The sequence below is a fragment of the Labrus bergylta genome, chromosome 23 (assembly GCF_963930695.1).
Source record: "Labrus bergylta chromosome 23, fLabBer1.1, whole genome shotgun sequence".
In the NCBI taxonomy this organism is placed as follows: domain Eukaryota; kingdom Metazoa; phylum Chordata; class Actinopteri; order Labriformes; family Labridae; genus Labrus; species Labrus bergylta.
In genome coordinates this window covers 16,320,524-16,340,201 of record NC_089217.1, presented here as the reverse complement: position 1 = coordinate 16,340,201, position 19,678 = coordinate 16,320,524, and positions in this window count along the sequence as shown.

Below are 19,678 nucleotides of genomic sequence, written 5' to 3'. Positions count from 1 at the left end.
CCACCCACTCCCACAGAGTGCACTCAACCGTCTGGGGGTCACGTGGGCTGGGTCCTCTGCCTTCCCCCCTGTCGCCCCCTCCTCCCCTCCCTCTTCACCCCCTTCATACACATACGTCAATAACCGCACTGAACAGACACCGCCTTACAGTAACATTGTTCTACCCTGCAGTAACACCATTTCATCCTCTCCACTTACAGACACACCACATAACCAGCAGAGGGAGCCACGGCCACAGCTGCTTACCACGTAGCCCTGTGTGAGAAACAGTAACCCAGAGGTGGATAACAAATCAATGATGATGAAGGGAGTAACAAAAGCAAAGCTGAAAACAACCTCAACATCTGAGATATCCACCTCTTATGCCACAAGGGCCTCCGTGGCAGCACATGGCTCCCCAAGTAGGCCGGAACCACACACACACCCACGCACTCACAGGTAAATACAGGACTGGTCGTTGGAGGTCCGGAAGAAGACACTCATTACAGGTGACTCCAACCTCTCCCGGATCCGTCCTTTCACAGACCCACACATACAGGTAGACAGTTTTCCCGGAGCAAACTTCCATCACATAGCCAGCATCCTTAAGAAACTCACTCCATGCCACAACACCACACAGCTAATACTCTCAGCCGGACTCAATAACTGCTTATCAGAACATGACCCTACTACAACACTCAAACAACTACAGACCATGTGGAGGACCAGTCAGACCACCTTCCCCAATGCCACCATTTACATCCCCATCATAAACTTTTCAACCAGACTGGACAAACACAAACAGACATTACTAAAAAAGACTTCATGACACAATAGCATCCAAATACAACTTCATACCGGAAATCAACCCTCTACTCTTTCAGACAGGCAAGGACGACATACATTGGACTTCAGACACGGCCGGGATGTTGTTCAGGTACTGGAAACAGCAATTAAACTTGTAACTGGGGAAAACTGTCATACCACAACTCCCCACCAGTCCAACATTACCAACCTCTGTGCCGTTTTCTCCCTCACAGCCGTACAGCTGGAGATATTAGAAAAAGGTCTCACCTTCATCCCCACACCCAACCCACCCACCCGAGCTCAGAGGGGACCTACACATCTTCCACAGGAGGTTGAAGCTCAAAGACAATTTCCGGGGGGAGCAGAGGCGGGAGCCTGTGCCGTTCACTGGACCGTCCCACTGGTCACCAAACATAGACACACTTTCACCTGCCATTTCTCAACTCATCCATAAAAACAACCTCGCACTCACACATTGGCGCCCCCTGCCACACAGAACGCACAACATTAGTGAGGAACATAAACGCATCATCAGAACATTGGGTAATCACAAACACATAGTCATTAAGCCAGCAGATAAGGGGGGCCAAATAGTTATTCAGGATAGGGACAATTACATTTTAGAAGCACACAGACAGTTAAATAACGGCACATATTATAAAACACTGACACACCCACTACAATTAGAGACACAGACACTAGTTAGAAAGATTACAGAAACACTCTACAGACAAAAATTCATCAATTTCAAACAAAAACAATATTTGGACGGTCCCAGTGAGCCCAGGCCCCGCCTGTTCTATCTGCTCCCCAAGATCCACAAGCCTCCTGAGACCTGGACGGTCTCCTCGGTGGTTCCGGTCGGCCGCCCCATTGTTAGTGACTGCAACCCGGAAACATACACCATAACAGAATACATAGACCATTTCATCAACCCACTCACCAAACTTCACCCCAGTTACATTAAGGACACGTCACCTATCACTTTGTTAATAAAATCAAACACCTGCACGTACCCGGTCACACCTTCCTTTTCTCTATTGACATAGATTCACTTTACACCAATATAGAAACACCACTCGGATTAGCTGCAATACAACACATATTTAACAAACACCCAGACCCATCCAGACCAGACAGCCACCTCCTACAGTTATTACAGATCACCCTCACCCGCAACGATTTTATGTTTAACAATCAGCACTATCTCCAGCTGTGCGGCTGTGCGATGGGCCAGAAATATGCACCAGCATTTGTTGACATTTACCTGGCCCACTGGGAGGAAACGGCCTTCACCAAACTCCCCATCAAACCCCTCCTGTATTTCCGGTACCTGGACGACATCTCGAGGCTCGGACATTGGTTTTATCCGTCTCCCCCACGTTTTTAACCCCTACGCAAGAATCGGCACAAACCCGTGGCAGGCCTTGAAACCTAGTACAATTAATGCAGTTTATGCCATCCGATGTAAGGCCTGCCACAGACTCTATGTGGGGGAGACACAGAACGACATTACAGCAAGAATCAAACAGCACTATTATAAAATGAACAGCGGGAATGACACCAGTGTCTTGTATGAACATTTTAAACTCCACGGCCAACACAATGTTGAGAGCATGGGCCTGGAGAGCAACATGGACTGGACCACTGTCCAGAGACAAGCAGCGGAGAGGAAGTGGATCCACCCTCTTAAAACTATAGACCCAACTGGTCTAAATGAAAAATACTAGGGTGGATCCGCTTCCTTCTTTTTAATAAAGATTTTAGTATCTAGAAATGCTGACCTTCTGGTCTCCCGGGGCCTCTCTTTTATAGGCTTTTATCAGGGGGGCTCCCTCTGCTGGCGGGAAACCCTTTTATTCTCTCCCCTTTAATTTATATTTTTAAATCCTTTCTTTCACCCGGCTCTCCCCCTGTATTGGACTTTATGGATTTTATGTGTATTTATGTTTTAATTTTAGAGGTTTTCACTAACATTGTATATAAACACTAACTTATGATTTTAGATGAGGTTTTAAAGCACTTTTTAAAGCACTTTTTAAAGCACTTTTAACGGCACACTTCTGTGCCATAGCACTTTTTAAATCCATGCAGGGAGGAGTGGCCCTTCTCTTAAATTTCTTATTTCTACTTTATTTTAACTTGGGATCCCGTCGGGGGGGAGTCCTTCTTTTAAACCAAAAATTGTATTAAGCTCCTTTAATAAAGCCTTGGAGTTGTCCAGTGACGGTGCATTGCACTTTTATCCCTAAGTTATTTATTTATTTTTTACATAATTATATATTTATTTATATAATTCCTTTAAAAAAAAGAAAAAAAAGAAGCTCTTACTTTTCTGATTTGTATGTTGGGTTTTAGCTGTTTTAAAACAAGTGAGGGCATATATATTTTTACTTTGATGGGTTTGTGTGTGTTTTATTGACTTATCTTTTGAAAGCACTTATTTTATTGTTTAATGCACTTTATATATGCAGACCTTTAAGACGGCTTTAACTCCTTCATTTCAGGGCACTTTTAAGATCTTTCCTTTATTTATTTATTACTTTTATTTCCTTTAAGTGTTATTAATATATTATTTAGCAGTGGCCGTCGTCTGGATGCTCCTCAGATGGTTTTATCAGAGGCCCTTGGACACCGGAGGCTTTTAATTAACAATAGCGCCGCCACAGTGGTCCAGTCACCCTTTTATCCAAATTTTGAACTGTCTTAGAGGGCTTTTATCAAAATACCGCGGTGTGGTTTTTAAGGAGGTTTTAAACATATTTAATAACCATTGTCCCCCGAGTGCCCGTGCCCCTCGTAGCGTCCCTAGAGGATGCTGCACACCCTACCTAACCCTAATGTCTTAGCCGATGTGAATACAACATGTTGGCATTTGAGTTTACTTTGTAGGCATTTGTAAAGTTTTCCTTTACCCTTTTTCCTTCTGCTTTGTACTTCTGCATGACATTTACTCGGTTTCTTACTGGTTATTTTTTTAACTATGGTTACATCTGTTACAGACATCTGACCAGTTTGATAAATCTTGTTAAAAATAGTCCTCTATTTATATTTTTATATATGAAAGAAGTAGTGCCATAAAAACATATTTTAATGCCCAAACTTAAGTGTAGTCATTTAGGAAGAATGACCTATTTCAACAGTTTAAAGCAACACATTTTAAATTAAATCTAATTTTCAGAGGTGGGACATATAATAAACTTAATATAAAGCCTCTATAAATATCAACTTGATGGGTTGTGAAGCAACAAGCTGTGAGGAGCTTTTTCTATATTTTAATGGAGCTAAATTTAGTCCTTAAAGATTCAAGCTGAAAAGATGATATTTCAACTCATTTGTGTTAGTCTCGTGAAATATTACACATTGAATAACATCTGTATGATACTATATTGTAAGTAGTAATTTAAGAAAATGTGTACTGGAGACAGACAGGGTAAGTGCATAAATGACATACACACATACTTGATGCCATCCCTACATACGTTGTTGCACCAATTGGGCCAACCCAGTCACAAAAAGTCTCAACACACCCCTGCTTACAAAAAACATCAACGTAAAAAAATAAATAAAGGGTCACACATTTTTACATTATTGAGCAGTTAAAAGGTCAAATGTAAATTCAGTTGGACATTAAAATACTCTTAAAATGTGACATTTGACTCTGCATTTAAAGAATTATTGGTACAGTCAATATGAAGTGCCTTGTTGTGTTTGATACTTGAAATACCTCCTGAACCATCTGCCTCACTCTACCTCCATATCCCCAAGATGTTATCCTTTAAGAATTATCTGAGCCCAGTTGTTTCAAATGAATCCAGATAAGAATGATCTGGATTAGGTAGTCCAATTGTTTTTCATATCCAGGAGTCCAGTTCACTCTTTTTCACTTTTACCTACCCAGGATCACTAGTCCAACTCACTTTCATCTTTGTTTAAAAATTAAAAAAAAAAACATAATTAGCTCAATCTGATCTAAACAGTGACTTTTATAGATGAACCAAAGTATTCTATTGTTTGGCCTAAAAGGTTCAGCAGTGCTCTAAAGAGGACCTTACACTGCATACTTTGTCCACAGGGGGGCGCCACAATCCACACAAGTTGAGAGGACCTCTCAGCTGCAACACATTTGATATGTAATGTCATAGTTGACATTTTCTTGTAATCCATCCTGAATCCAGCATTCAGCTGGTATCACCATAATCCTGAGTTTTTGGATTAAAGAAATCATATAGTCAAAAGTTTAGACAACAAAAACTGAAGGTTTTACCAGTGAACAAAACAGGATTGGATTGGTTTTATTTGGTTATGTTTTCCTTTTCTCTTTTAAACAACCTGATTTCAAGATTTGATCCTATCCATAGCTTTAATCCTGTTGGATTACTTTACTACCAGGACTTGATGATATCAGGGAAGTATGATGACTTTTTTTAACGTTCGTCTGATCTTCAGAAAATACTTTCTGGGTGCATAGTGCCTCATAATGGTTCATAACGCAGAACAAATGGCATTGCAAGGTTGTGAATCATGCAGATAACCTTTCAAGTCGAGGATTCATGCTGTTAATTATTACAACCCTGATTCCTAAAAGTTGGGATGCTGTGTAAAATTTAAATTAAAATAGAAGGTGATGATTATTTTTTAAAAAGGTTAAAACACCATATCTGATTAAAAATTGCACAAAGACAACATATCAAATGTTGAATCTGAGAAATTCTATCAATGTTTGAAAAATGTACTCCGATTTTAAATTTGAGGCTGAAAGCATGTTTAAAAAAAGTTTTGAAAGTTGCAACAAGGGGACAAAGAGTTGAGAAAGTCTTTCAATAACAGCTATTGATAGAATACATCTCGTGGATGCTCCTGAACACATCATCAGTGATGTGACCTGGGGTCATCGGGTGTTTCGGGTCTTTCAATCATCATACACCCTCGCCCAGGCGAGATGGAACATCTCACAGTTAATAAGGTTAACAGGAAAAAGGTGAGTATCATGATTGGGTATAAAAAAGAGAAGCAGCAGAGTGGCTGAGTCTTTGTGCAGTCAAGATGGGGATGTGTTCAAAGTGTTTAAATTGATGAGGTTTAATTACAGTTGTTTCAAATGACTGTGGTACAGTCATCTCCCCAGTATAACTTTAACCCCTCATACAAGAACACGTATAGCTTCACCTGAACAATGAACGAGCACCGCTCTAATCAGTCTCACCTTTCAATACATTCAAACGAACCATGTGGAGAGACCACATTCCTGTGGTTCAGGATGTTCTTAACATGTCATTCTCAACCTTTCACCATCTGCTTTCATCATGTTGTGTAAGGAGGTGTTTGTTTATAGCTGAGGGATTATAGAGCATCATGTATGTTGTAAGTAGTAATAATCAGTCTTAAATAAAGGCTACTGTTTGTTTAGTGCTGATGTGATGAATATATTGTAACTAAAATTCAACAATGACATATGATCTGATTTAATAGTGCTCTGGCCAGAGTTTTCAGATTGTGAAATATAAAGCACATGTTGTAGGTATACAAGTCACAAAACAAGATCATTTTCTGATGTTGATGATCACAGAAGGATTCAAAAAGGTTTTTTCAAAGAGTTATAAACATTTCATATTACAAAACTGGATTCTGGATCTTTTACGTGGTTTGACTGTCATGCACAGGGGTGGGCAACTGGTGGCCCCCATCAACCCTCAATGAGGCCCTCAGGTCAATTTTTACATATCAATTAATTGGAAACATGAAGAAAAGATGACAAAATCTGCCATGAAATCATGAAAACAAGAAATATTGCCCATCCCTGTCATGCATGTATTAAGTTTCAGATTAAAGATATAAACATTTAGTAAAACATTTTTATTTTTTTTCCATATGGGTGTCTCCGCCACCTTGACATATTTCAGCACTCAATGGAGATGCGTGTTTTTGCAGAGTTTATGCTTCAGGCCCATACTTCAGTTACTGTCAAACTGGTTTTCATCTGTTCAGTTGTTCAGCTGGCGTTTATGTTATTGCAACCAACTGTTAAATGTAAGGAGGCAACATTCTTATGAAGGGCATCATTCGTCTTGATAATAGAACTTCTAACCTTGATGACTTTATGAAGCTTCTTTATCACTTTTTTGACGCTTCTTGTTATGACAGGTTGTCTTGTTTTCTGAGTAAACGGTTTACTTTTTTTAATTTGGATTGCCGTCACATCACAGAGATTTCACCACTGTGTTCACTCCAAATTAATCTCTTCTGAGGTAAGCTGTAATATTCTTTATTTTGTTTGGGTGAAACTTATGTTTCATTTTATAGACGCTGAGAAAACAACATGTTTCCATTAGTGTCTACTTTGAAGGTACTTTTTTAACATTTTATGCTGCATGCTTTAAGCTTCTTGCTTCTGATTTTTGTTTTTAATTGAACCCCTCTATCACATTTACTTGTTTTGTTACTGGATACTTTAGGGATAGGAAATACTCTTCACTGTTTGAGTTCAAACTCTGATATAAAACCCCATGTCATATATCATACTTTATCAATCTATGATCCCATCAGTTAAAAAGCACATGTTCAGTTTGATAAATCTAGTTTAAAATAGTCCTCCATTTAGAGGTAGTACAGTGCCATCAAAATATATTTAAATGCCAAAAAATAAGTGTTATCATTCGGTAAGCATGAGCTATTTGAATAGTTTCAATTAAATTACTGTAGACATGGTATCATATATGCTGAAGCTGTGAGACACAGAGTTGATGAGCTTAATTTAATGTTGTCTAAAATTATACATCATGATTTTTAGAATCATTGATTTTTTAATCTACAAAGCAACAAGTGAAACTGAAGAAAAAACATTGAGGAATAAATGGAATAGAATTAGAATCTGAAATGTAAATGTGTTAAAGTATAAAGTAACAAAATAGTACCAGTTAAAATGTCTACTTCAAAACAATCTTTAGTTAGGTATTAAGGTCTTTTACCTGCTTTTTGTAAAGTGTGTCGAGATAACACTTGTTATGAGTTGTGGTTATACAAATAAAAATTGATTGATTGATTGATTGATTAGACTAAATGTACATGTTTCCTTCGTGCCTCCATTACTGCGTGCCTGCAGGTAAACTAACCCTATCTTAAGTCAACATTTTGTCCTCAAGTGACTTCACTACATTTCATAAGACCATGCAACCTTGGCACACCTGATTGTGAGAATTTGTCCATCAGTATGAACATTGTAATTATGTTTCTGTCAAACCTCTAGCACCAAAAAGTTGTTTTGTTGTAAACTCCCTGTTTGGTAACATATAATTATCACATTCTCGATTGACTAGATTAGTTTGATGTTGGTAGTGAGACATGATGACACTATAAATATTCAGAGGTTTTTATGACTGAGTTAAGTGTCTTCCAGAAGAATTCATATGATAAACTTAACACTGAGTCTGTTTCCCCTTTTTGTTGTTTTAATCCAGTACCAGAGGAGGACTCACCATGTGGCTAAAAGGTTTTATAAGTAACCATGTCAACATGAAACTTCTGAAGACCTGTGTCATCCTTCTTCTTCTGACTGTGTTGTTCTTTGTACTAAGAAACATGGACCTGCTGCAGGTGAGAACTGGGATTATTGGTAACACTTTAAAGGTGGTCATTGAGTGTCTTTCAATGTACTAAAGTGGGGATTGGGCCCCCCTGGGGGCTCCTGAGACACTGAAAGGGGGGTCGCGAGATGCTTTCCATAAACAAATAAAAGTTTTAGGATTTGAAAAATGCATATTTTACCCATTATCGTGAAAATACATACAAAAAGTAGTTGAATTTAAAATACAGCCATAGTTGTTAAGTAAGATTTATGCTGAAATGAAAGTGATATGTAAAAAAATCCATTAAATGTAAGTTTGTACAGAAGTGCAACAATGAAGGTGTTCATCTACTCCCTACAAATAAAAATACACAGATATCAGCTGTCTACTTCATTATTACATTTTGTATGTCCACTCAAGCCCTTAAGTTTATACATGGAGATTACTTGGGTTCTGCTTCTAGCCTTTCTTACAATGAATTACTAAAATATGGACAGTGGGGCGCCCCAGTCTCCAGCACAGTTATTTTATATATACAGATTGAAAGAGTTTGTGTTGAGGAGACAGGCTGGCTATTCATCAACAAGTGACATCAGGAGGGTAATAATGTCATAACTGTGAGGACCAGAGGGGTATTCCATGAAGCAGGATAAATTCAATTCTATTGATTTCAAGAAACTTTATTTTTCCCCTGGGGGCAATTCAAAGGCACCCAGAGCAGGAGCATAACAAAGAAGGCTAAAAACTTTGAACTAAAAATATAAAATACCAAATTAAATACTAAATTAAAATACAAAATAGATGCAGTAGACTAGAGATATAAGTGGACAGTGATCGGACTAAGTAAACTGAATTATTGACAAATGTAAACAGAGCTATATGCAGTAGATTTATACTGAGTGAGGGGAGCAGCCGGCCAGCCGTCCCGTCCATGTAAACACGCTGTAGATACGGCTCTGAAAACATCACAGACAGAGGGACTCGGGTGTCACACTCCTTGTAGACAGACATGACTCAGAGTTATTTTCAGAGGATATACTTGATTTCTGCTGGATTTATGTGTAAAATGTCACACATTCAGCCTTCAAAGTATGCACAGACTCTTTGCACTAGCTCCATTCAGACAGCTGCTGTACCTTGCCATATAAATTATGCTGTGCAGCTGTATAACAGAGTTCATTTAAATCTGATATAAATTGTGTATCATTTTTTAATCTTATTCCTGCATTGGTTCATTTATATTTTATGGTAGGCCTACGCCTTTAATTTGTCATTTCTGTGGGTTTTTTAAAAATATTTTAATGGGGGGGGGCAGTGGGTGTTGTTAGATTGTAGATTGTTAGATTGTTGTTAGATGTGACAAATATATAACATATAGGCTTAGTCCATAACTATAGAAATAAAGTTATTACAACACAAGCTTAGTCAATTTTTAATTAATTTAGACATTTTAGTATAAAGAGCGGCATAAAATGTGACATATTGTACATTTCCTGTACACTCCTGGTTTGATAGAAAGATGTGCAGAATCACATAATTAACAGAGTGACATCTTGACTCACACATCTTGCTAGTTGTTGTCTCACTTAGACTGACAGTTATGTAGCAGTGCAATTGCTCATACAATGGAAAATGGAGTTGATGAAGGGGCAGAAGAAAGGATCCTTTGTTTTCTTGTCCCCTGACATCATCATATTAGATCCCGAGCAATTCTGTCCCGAAACACTTTTTTTTCCATGTTGAGATCATTGCAGTGGATATTACTTCAGTGTTTTATAGAGTGGCCCTCAGTGTATCGGCCTGGTCTTATAAAATGTCTATAATCCGCCATTAAATTAATAATGCACCAGATACAGAAACACCTAACTTTGAGAGGGAAAAGTAGACAATATATAATCGGAAAAAATTAATACACAACTTTGATCATTGAAAAGAGTAAATAAGAGAACATTTGTAAATGAAATGTTCATAAGGGGAGAGCATGCTGTAAGATCAAGAAATGTAAACGACTATTGTCCTTAGGTCAAGTTAAGAATAATTCCAAAGTGACTTCCGGCAGATTAAAGTTTTAAAAATAAACAGTTATTAATAATACAAATTTATTTGGACAAATATTCCATCTTTTTTTTGTTTATTTTATTTTAGTAAATTTGTTTGATGCATCTTTGTCACCATACTTCTTTTTCAACTCCTTTCCAGCTAAATTATAAAGAAAACTCTGCCATCATCAACAAGAACGTGACCTCTACTCAGCCTACTGCTCCTCCCACTGCTCCTCCCACTGCTCCTCCCACTGTTCCTCCCACTGCTTCTCCAGTGCCTGACAACTTCTGCACCTTCAAGCCACTGTCTTCTGCAGAAGCTGAGGAGGAACGTCTCATATTGGAGTCCATTGCTTGGCCTGAAACTCCTCCTCTGCCAGCTCCTTTTTCATTGAATCAGACAAGTCACGCCGCCCACAGCACCTTCACCATTCTCCCAGGGGGGGTTGGAGACGAGCGGCATGTAGGAGACCAGCTGGAAGTTATGATAAAAATGTATGACTTCCAAGGTAACCCCAAGAAGTCTGGAGGAGATGCAATTGTAACCCGATTGCACAACAGGGCACTTGAAGCAGGTGTGGCTGGACGAGTGGTGGATCACCTTAATGGCTCCTACTCTGCTGTGTTCCCTTTACTCTGGGAAGGAAGTGCACAGGTTGAGGTACAGTTCAAGGCTATATCTTTAAATTGTTAATGTACAATAAGTGATGACTAAATAATTACCTAATGCAATGTCCTGTAGGTCATTTAATTCATGAAATATAAACCACTCCCCCTGACTTACTTTTGCCAACAAACAACAACATAAAAAGTAAGAAAAAAGAAAAGACATTGTGGAAGTTTTAAAAACTGCTGTTCCTCCAATTGCCTCTTCTGACGGTCTCTAATGAGTCATTCACCTTTGATCCCGTTGTCAAAATGCCCAACTTTACAACACAAATAAACATGTTTTTTTTATTTTTATTGAACCTTTATTTAACCCGATAAATAATCCATTGAGATCAGGATCTCTTTCACAAGGGTGACCTGGCCAAGAGGGCAGCAGCACACGTCATAAAAAGCATTACATGATAAAGAGACAGTTTACAAACAATAAGTTAAGAGAGAACAACAATTCGTTTTTTCCAATTGCTGAAACACTATTTTGCAAACTAGGCTGGTTTAATCAAAATACTTAACACGGTTCACAAAACCACACACCCAAACTGCAAAATACCTCATATGTCCTGCAAAATGAAGCACTGCAACCAAAACTACATATAGCATTATCAAAATCAAACTTTTGCACCAAATGGCACACACTTCATTCATATTACCAGATTTTTGTCTAACCAACTACACACTGTTGGGCATAATGAAAAGCACTCTCATCTTTAGTATGCTTTGCCATAATACTAAAATAGTTCAAATTGTAGAAAATTCTTCAGATTGTTCACATGCACAGAAATATTTGCAGATACACACACATGCTGTTGAAACATTTATTTTTTTATTTTTCACAAAACAAGTCAGTGCTACATATACCAGTACAGTAAAACGGCTCAAGTTGGGCTGCACTCTCTGTCCAGCCTCTCACATTGTCAGCCCATGGCTGATGACACGATCAACTAAGGTTGCTCTGATTTCATTTGAAAGTTGTTGTCTTCTTTGGCCATGAACTCCTCTACCAGCTCTACCCCTACCTCACACTCTTCCTCCCCCTCTCATTCTCCCCCTCCCTCTTCCTCTCTCTTCAACGTCTTCCATTGTTGTAAAAAAAAAAGTGCTCACCTGTGTCTTTTCATAGTTCTTACTTCCTGATTGAAGTGATAACAGTTAACCACTGAGGTGTTTGGCCAGGTGGCACATATATTGGCCAATTAGCTCATGTAGTGTCATTTTGAATGGCAGTGTTTTGAAATGGCAAACTTGTGACTTTATGTCAGATTGTTGTGTCTTATGCAGAGAAACGTGGTCAGTGCATTTAAAAAGTGCCATTTTGAATTGCAAAATGTGTGTAAAGCAGAAAATGTGTTTAGACTTTTGGACACTTGAGAAGAGGTTTTGCTCTCTGTGTGTCAGTTTAAATAATTGTGCTATGCATATCATTTTAATGTGTTAGCAATTGGAAAAAACTGTAACAATGTGCAAATTGATTTACAGATAAAGTGCAGAATCTTGTCAGGGAACAATTCAGAAACACAGGCACTGTCCAATTGTCTCGCATTTTTTATCTTTTAAGATCGAGCCAAAGGCTTCAAGAGCTCTGCCATTTTCAAGTCATTTTGGAGAAAGTTCCATGCAGTGGGAGCAGCAAAACTAAACGGTCTTCTCCCGAGCTCAGTGTGGCACAGTCTACAAGCTCTCACATCACATTCTACAAGCTCTCACATCACATTCTACAAGTTCACATCACATTCTACAAACTCTCACATCACATTCTACAAACTCTCCTATTTTGCAACATATCTACCTTCATAGAAGAGCTTTATAAATAAGCTTCAGCTAGTGTATATGCCTGCGCACCTTCAAAGATGGCCAATCTGAGTTAGTGTACAAGTCACAGTGATGAGTGAAGCGTCTACAACCAGTCTTACAAAACGGTTAAACGTTATTAAGACAGTAGCTTTTACCTGAAAAATAAAATATAGACTTTAGACAAAAGTAATGCTAACTCAATCATCACTTGAGTGGGCCTCCATACATCTGTAGTGGTGACTGTGTCTCCAGACGCCCTGTCCTTTGCCTGCATTTTAATGTTTTAGTTTTCTGGGTGTGGAGTGGATGTGCTTCCCCCTGCCAATGTCAGTGTGCAGGTGTGTTTAGGAGTGGATACAATTCAGTTATTGGTTGCGATTCAACCCCCGGCTAATATGATTGATGTGGAAGTAGCGGCTATAACTTAAAATATAATCATAGTGAGGTGAGACGAAACGCTACACGGATAAACCTTGTTCAAAAACGAGGGTTGGCTCTCACTCTCTTACAGAATTGGCCTGCATTCTGTTGGACATGCAGATGTCATACATCGGTGGTTAGCTTGTGCTAGCATGCGGTATTGCAGTTTATGTACAAGCAGGAAACTTACACACTACTCACCTGCAGTGAGTATGTGCTTCTGGGGACGGTGAGCCCAGGAGGAGGGGGACACCAAAAATACAACTTTGTTTTCTCATTATTCAATTAATAATTAGTAGCCATGACTTGTATGCTAGAACTTTAAACTCTTGTTCTTTGTTTTATCAGGTTACGCTTGTCCACTCAAGCGAGGCTATCACAGTCCTCCGTAGGCTAAACAGAGAAGAGCCTGATAGGACTATCTTAAAGAGCCTCTTCCACTCAGGTTCAATCTCTGAAACTACCATCTGTAATATTTGTCTACGTCAAACCAACCAGCCACAGTGCAACTACACTGACCTCCATACTGGTGACCCGTGGTTCTGCTAAAGCCAAAGGAACTGAGCTGTGATACCAGGATGAACCACATAAACGGAGGAATGGGTATAAAACTCAAGGCTAATGAGGCGAACCTTTTCAAAAGGTGAGGGAGCACAGCAATAGAAATGATGCATCTAGTTTTACATGTAATGACTATAAACAAAGTGTAAAGTATGTATCTCCTGGGGGGAAATGTTGTGTTTGTAACTACAGGAGGCAAAGATGAAATCTTAAGATGTTTACAGTGTAAGATGATACCTATCAAAACACTTAGTCTGAACAATTAAAGTCTCTCTCATCAACAAAACTATGAAGTGTATCTATGGAGTCCAAATATGGAAGCAAATTGATTTATGGTGACTAAATCACATTTGACATTTACATAATGAAGTGTGTTTAAGAGAGTCTTAATCATGGGAGTTTTCCCCCCCAGCAATGTCAACATGCAAGTCTTCATTCAGGCTTCAGGACCGGCCAATGTTACTGTGCTGCCTCCAAGGAAAGGTAACGCACAACTTTTCTACTTTCAACTTTAAAAAAAATCTCCATGTGACCTTGAAAATAAAAATGGTTTGGTAAAAATGCATACAACCTAACTCTCTGTATTCAAGCAGATATACATATAAGTCAAAAATATATAAAAAACAAACCAGCTTCTATCTACAAAACTGAGGAAGAGCTGCAAGTGCTTATCTCATTAACTCAGTACCAGTGTACTAATAAAAAACTCAAATCACTTAACATCTGTAAATAATTTACTTTAAATAATTAACATTGTCAAATAAAAGGCATTTGGTAACATTTTCCTTAACCACAATAAACATGTGCATTCGAGACATACACTCACTATACTGTAGTAAAGCATAAACTTAATCTTTTGAAAAACATCAAAGAACTCTGTAGAAGCCATTTTAATCATGGTCCATTTAATCCATTTAATTGGCGGCAGTAGCTCAGTCTGTAGGGACTTGAATCAGAGGGTCACCGGTTCAAGTCCCGGCATGGGCCGAGTCCGGAAATTGGTCTGGTAGCTGGAGAGGTGCCAGTCCACGTCCTGAGCACTGCTGAGGTGCCCTTGAGCAAGGCACCCTCTGTTAGTAAAACACAACATTTAGATCATAAGAAATACGAATATAATTTACAGTAAATATTTCATAATTAAGAAACAGATTGGCTCCTACTAAGTGATAAAAACTGTTTATGAAAGTTGCCACTACAAATGCTTTTGTGACATATGTATAATGTCCTCATTAGTGTAAAGTAAAATGAGTAAGGTAAAGCAGAGACCTTGTTTTGGCCTTTTTAGGGGATCTGTTGACAAATGATACAACAATGAGTTTAATAACCAAATGCTTATTTTGATCAACAATTCTCAGAGCAACCCATGGATAGTCTAGGCAGTGGGAAGTCTGGACTCTCTGGGTATTACTACCAGGGTGTGTGGCGATCACTAGGTGGCACCAAAGTCTACCAATTCAACAACTCCTCTGCCATCAGTCAGTGTCTGAAAGGAAAGGTGGTCCACATGTATGGAGACTCCACCGTCAGGCAGTGGTTTGAGTACCTTGATGCTTCACTTCCAGGTAGTTGATTCACAGTGATTTTAGGCAACAGTTTAATTGTATTTATTTCACAGCTTAATCTGCTCCTTTTTTTTTTATACTTTCAGATGCTAAAGAGATAAACCGGAATAATCCGAAGAAATCAGGACCTTTCATGATATGGGACAATGCAAAAAACATCTTGGTGAAGTTCCACTTACACGGTCCTCCTCTTAGTGTTTCCATCCATATCCCAACCAGTGAGCTGCGTTACATTGCCAATGAAATAGATGATGTAGTTGGTGGCACCAACACAGTTGTAATTTTTGGCATCTGGGCCCACCTCACTCCTTTCCCAATGCAATTCTACATCAGAAGGCTTTACGGCATCCGCAGGGCGGTGATTCGTCTGTTAAACAGGGCTCCAGACACGCTGGTGGTCATCAGGACTCCAAACCTCAGAGGTACAAACCCCTATATATTTACCTTTAATGACTGGTATGCTATTCAACAGGACAAGGTGGTCAGAGCTGTGTTCAAAGGACTTAATGTTCAGCTGATGGATGCCTGGGAGATGGTTCTGGCCCACCACCTGCCTCACTACATTCACCCACCTCCTCCCATCATTAAGAATATGGTTAACATTATATTGTCACACATGTGCCCCCAATAGTGCATTTAATAATAATAATAACTTTATTTATATAGCACTTATCTAAACAAGGTTACAAAGTGCTTTACAGAATGTATTCAATCAAACAAAATAAAAAATACATGAAAAGTGCTTCACAAAAGAATCAGGATAAAACATTGGTGAGTTATAAAAATGTATTACATTAATTAAAGCAGGACATTAATTACTAATCAATCGTTAAAAAGGTCTACTTATAAAAATGTGTTTGGAGCAAGGATTTCAAAATAGGAACAGTTTGCCAGCCTAATTTCTACAGGTAAGGAGTTCCAGAGCTTCGGTGCTCTGATGGCAAATGCCCAGTCGCCCTTGGTAACCAGCCTAGATCTAGGAACGACTAATAAAGGTGCTCTTGATGATCTAAGATTCGGCTCGGAGCATAAGGGGTTAAAAGTTCTTTAATGTAAGGGGGGGGGGGGGGGGGGGGGGGGGGCTGGACCGTGTTGTGTTTTAAAAGTTTTTTTAAATAATTTTTAAATCAACCCTGTAAGTAACGGGCAGCAAATGGAGGGAGGAAAGGATTGGGGTAATGTTGGACCTGCAGTTTGCATTTGTTAAAATCTGAGCAGCAGCATTCTGCACTTGCTGGAGTCTGGCCATTGAGGACTGACTCAGGCAAGTGAAAAGTGAGTTGCAGTAGCCCAAACGTGAAAAGACAAAGGCATGAATAAGATTCTCTAGATCAGGGAAAGACAGAGTTGATTTAATTTACTAATGTTTCTTAGCTGGTAGTAACAGGATTTAATGAGATTATTGATGTGCGGAATGAAGTTAAGCTGTGAATCAAATGTAACACCTACATTTCCACCTGTAGATTTTATATTGGGTGTTAGACCAGACCAAAGAGCGGCTTGAATTTGCTTGCTATATGATCGGGGCCAAAGAAAATGACCTCTGTCTTCCCTGTATTTAGCTGCAGACAACGACAGTTCATCCATTTCTCAATGGGGGCCATGCACTCCACTAAATTGTTTAAGCGGCTGATATTGTCTGACCTGAACGACAGGTACATTTGCACATTATCAGCATAACAGTGATAGGAGACCCCCTCAAAGTGATTCATAATATTTCCTAATGGGAGCATATGCAGGGAAAACAAGACTGGACCAAGAATTGAGTCCTGTGGCAGACCGTACGTCATGCGGGCCGAGGAAGAAACAAAATGATCAATTGAGACAGAGAATCCTCTATTTGACAGGTATGACCCAAACCATCTGAGTGTGGTTCCGGTGATGCCAACAAACTGATTAGGTCTATTGGCTAGAATTTTATGATCAATAGTATCAAATGCTGCACTTAGGTCCAACAGCAATATAACCAAACATTCCCCATTATCAGCGCTCATCAGCAAATCGTTTGTAGCCCTGATAAGAGCAGTTTTGGTACTGTGTCGTTGGAAGAGCCCTGATTGAAACTTGTCACAGATGTCATTATTGTTTAAAACAGATGCGAGCAGGCTAAAAAAAAAACACCCTTTCAACCTTTTCAAGAACCTTAGATATGAACGGGAGTTTGGAAATGGGTCTATAATTCTCTGGAAGTGATAGATCAAGGTTAGGCTTTTTGAGTAAGGGCTGGATGCTTGCTTGTTTAAAATGATTGGGAACAGTTAATGATGTAAAGTAAGCTGGGGCCAATTGTACCAATAACCTCTTTCAGGAGTGAGGTGGGTAAGATATCAATAGGGCTTGAGGTGGTACGCATGTGAGACACAGTATCGATAAGCTCAGTAAGAGAAATTAATTGAAAATGGCTGAGCAGTTCAGAGCGGACAGGATAATCATAAATATGTGCAGTTGTTGGTACAATATTAGACCTAATATTCATGATTTTTTTTTGAGGGAAAAAGAGAAGAACTTTTCACAGTCAGCATTTGAGGAAGCTGACAGAGCTCGGGGGGCAGGGTTAATAAAACCCTTTTCACACATACGGAAATCTCTTGAAAAAATCCGGAGATTAGGCTCCCCGGAGGGGCTTTAGGCTATATGTGAACACACACAGCCAAATTTTTCACGCAGACTTTACCCGGAGTTACTCCGACCAGACCCCTAGTATATTTTTCGCAGAAAGTCCGAGTGAGAACGCCGCAGAAAATTCTCCGGGGAATTCACCTCGAGCCAATGGGAAGAGTATGACATTTATACAGTGACTGCCACACAGTGCATAAAGTGTCTGCACGTGACCACTACGATCTCGGTGCACGTAATTAAAAGGTTGCATTATGTTTTCTGTTCATCAGTATATTGTTCTCCGCTCTTTTGTGGATGTTGTCATTCCATTGGACTACACATAGCATTGATTTAAAGTCAAATATTCTCATTATAGCATCGTGTAGCGGACTCTGTTGCTTCGGCCGCTACTTCTAAAGCTATTAACTAAGTCAACTAAGCCACTGTGTTGAGATAGTAAAGATGGAGTTTGGTTTAGTTGGCCAAGGGAATGAGAATTTGAAAATTTAGAAGCACTATGTTCATTAAAGATACGTGAACAAATAGTAACGCTGGGGTATTTTGGGGCAGTATCAAACACAGTGCTGAAGTAGACACACAAATGATCTGAGATAAAAACGTTTTCCAAGGCCAAACCTAGAGTAAAATCTAATGTGTGGCCCCTGTTGTGAGTTGGCCCAGATACATGCTGTACTAGGTTACTCAGTGAGTTTTAAAAACTCAGTTGAAAGACCATTAGAGGGATCATCAATATGGATATTAAAGTCACCAGCAATAATAAGTTTGTCAAAGCCAGCAAACGATAAAAGTTCAGAAAATTCATTTAAAAAACTACCATTGGACCCGGAGTCCCTATGGCAATATTCAACGTCTTCGACAAACTGATAACAAAGTTTAGATGGCAGAACAAGAAACCAAGAGTAAGACTTAAGATACTATTACTACCAAAGCAAAAGGGGGGGCTTAATTTACCTAACCTCAAATACTACCACTGGGCGGCACAACTGAAGACCTTAATAGCAAGGATAACTAACAATATTATTACTGGCCTGGTCAGTATAGAACAAAATTCATGTCCAGACATCCCTTTAGGGGAGCTTCCATTTCTAAGCCAAGTGAACTGGAAGAAGTTAAAAAATAGAGAATGAATGGATAAAATTCACAATGAAGACTTGGCTGGATATAAAAAAAAAACAATTTCATCTTTTTAATTCCAGGACATTTAAAATTGTAGCTATTCCAGGTTTTTTACCTATTAAAACTGTTAACGGCTTCAGAAAATGGTCGGACAAAGGTTTAACTACCGTTATTCAGCTCTGTCAAGGGGAAGTATTGACATCTTACGAACACCTCCACAGAGAATTTGGTTTATTAGGGATGGATGTTTTAAGATTTCTCCAGTTACGACGCTATCTACAGACGCATTAAGACTGGGAGCTGGTATGTAAGATCGAGTTTAGAAAGAATCTTTATGTTGACTATGGAAGGAGTGTTGAAAAAGAATCTGATTTCCCATCTCTACAGATGGTTTCAGGGTAAGGACACAGGAGACACTTTACAAATGAAACAGAAATGGGCATTAGAAATGAATACTATTATTACTGATGAAATGTGGGAAAAGACATGTCTTTCTGTGCATAAACTAACAAGCAGTCCTACCTGGAGGGAGTCTGAATGAGAATATTTA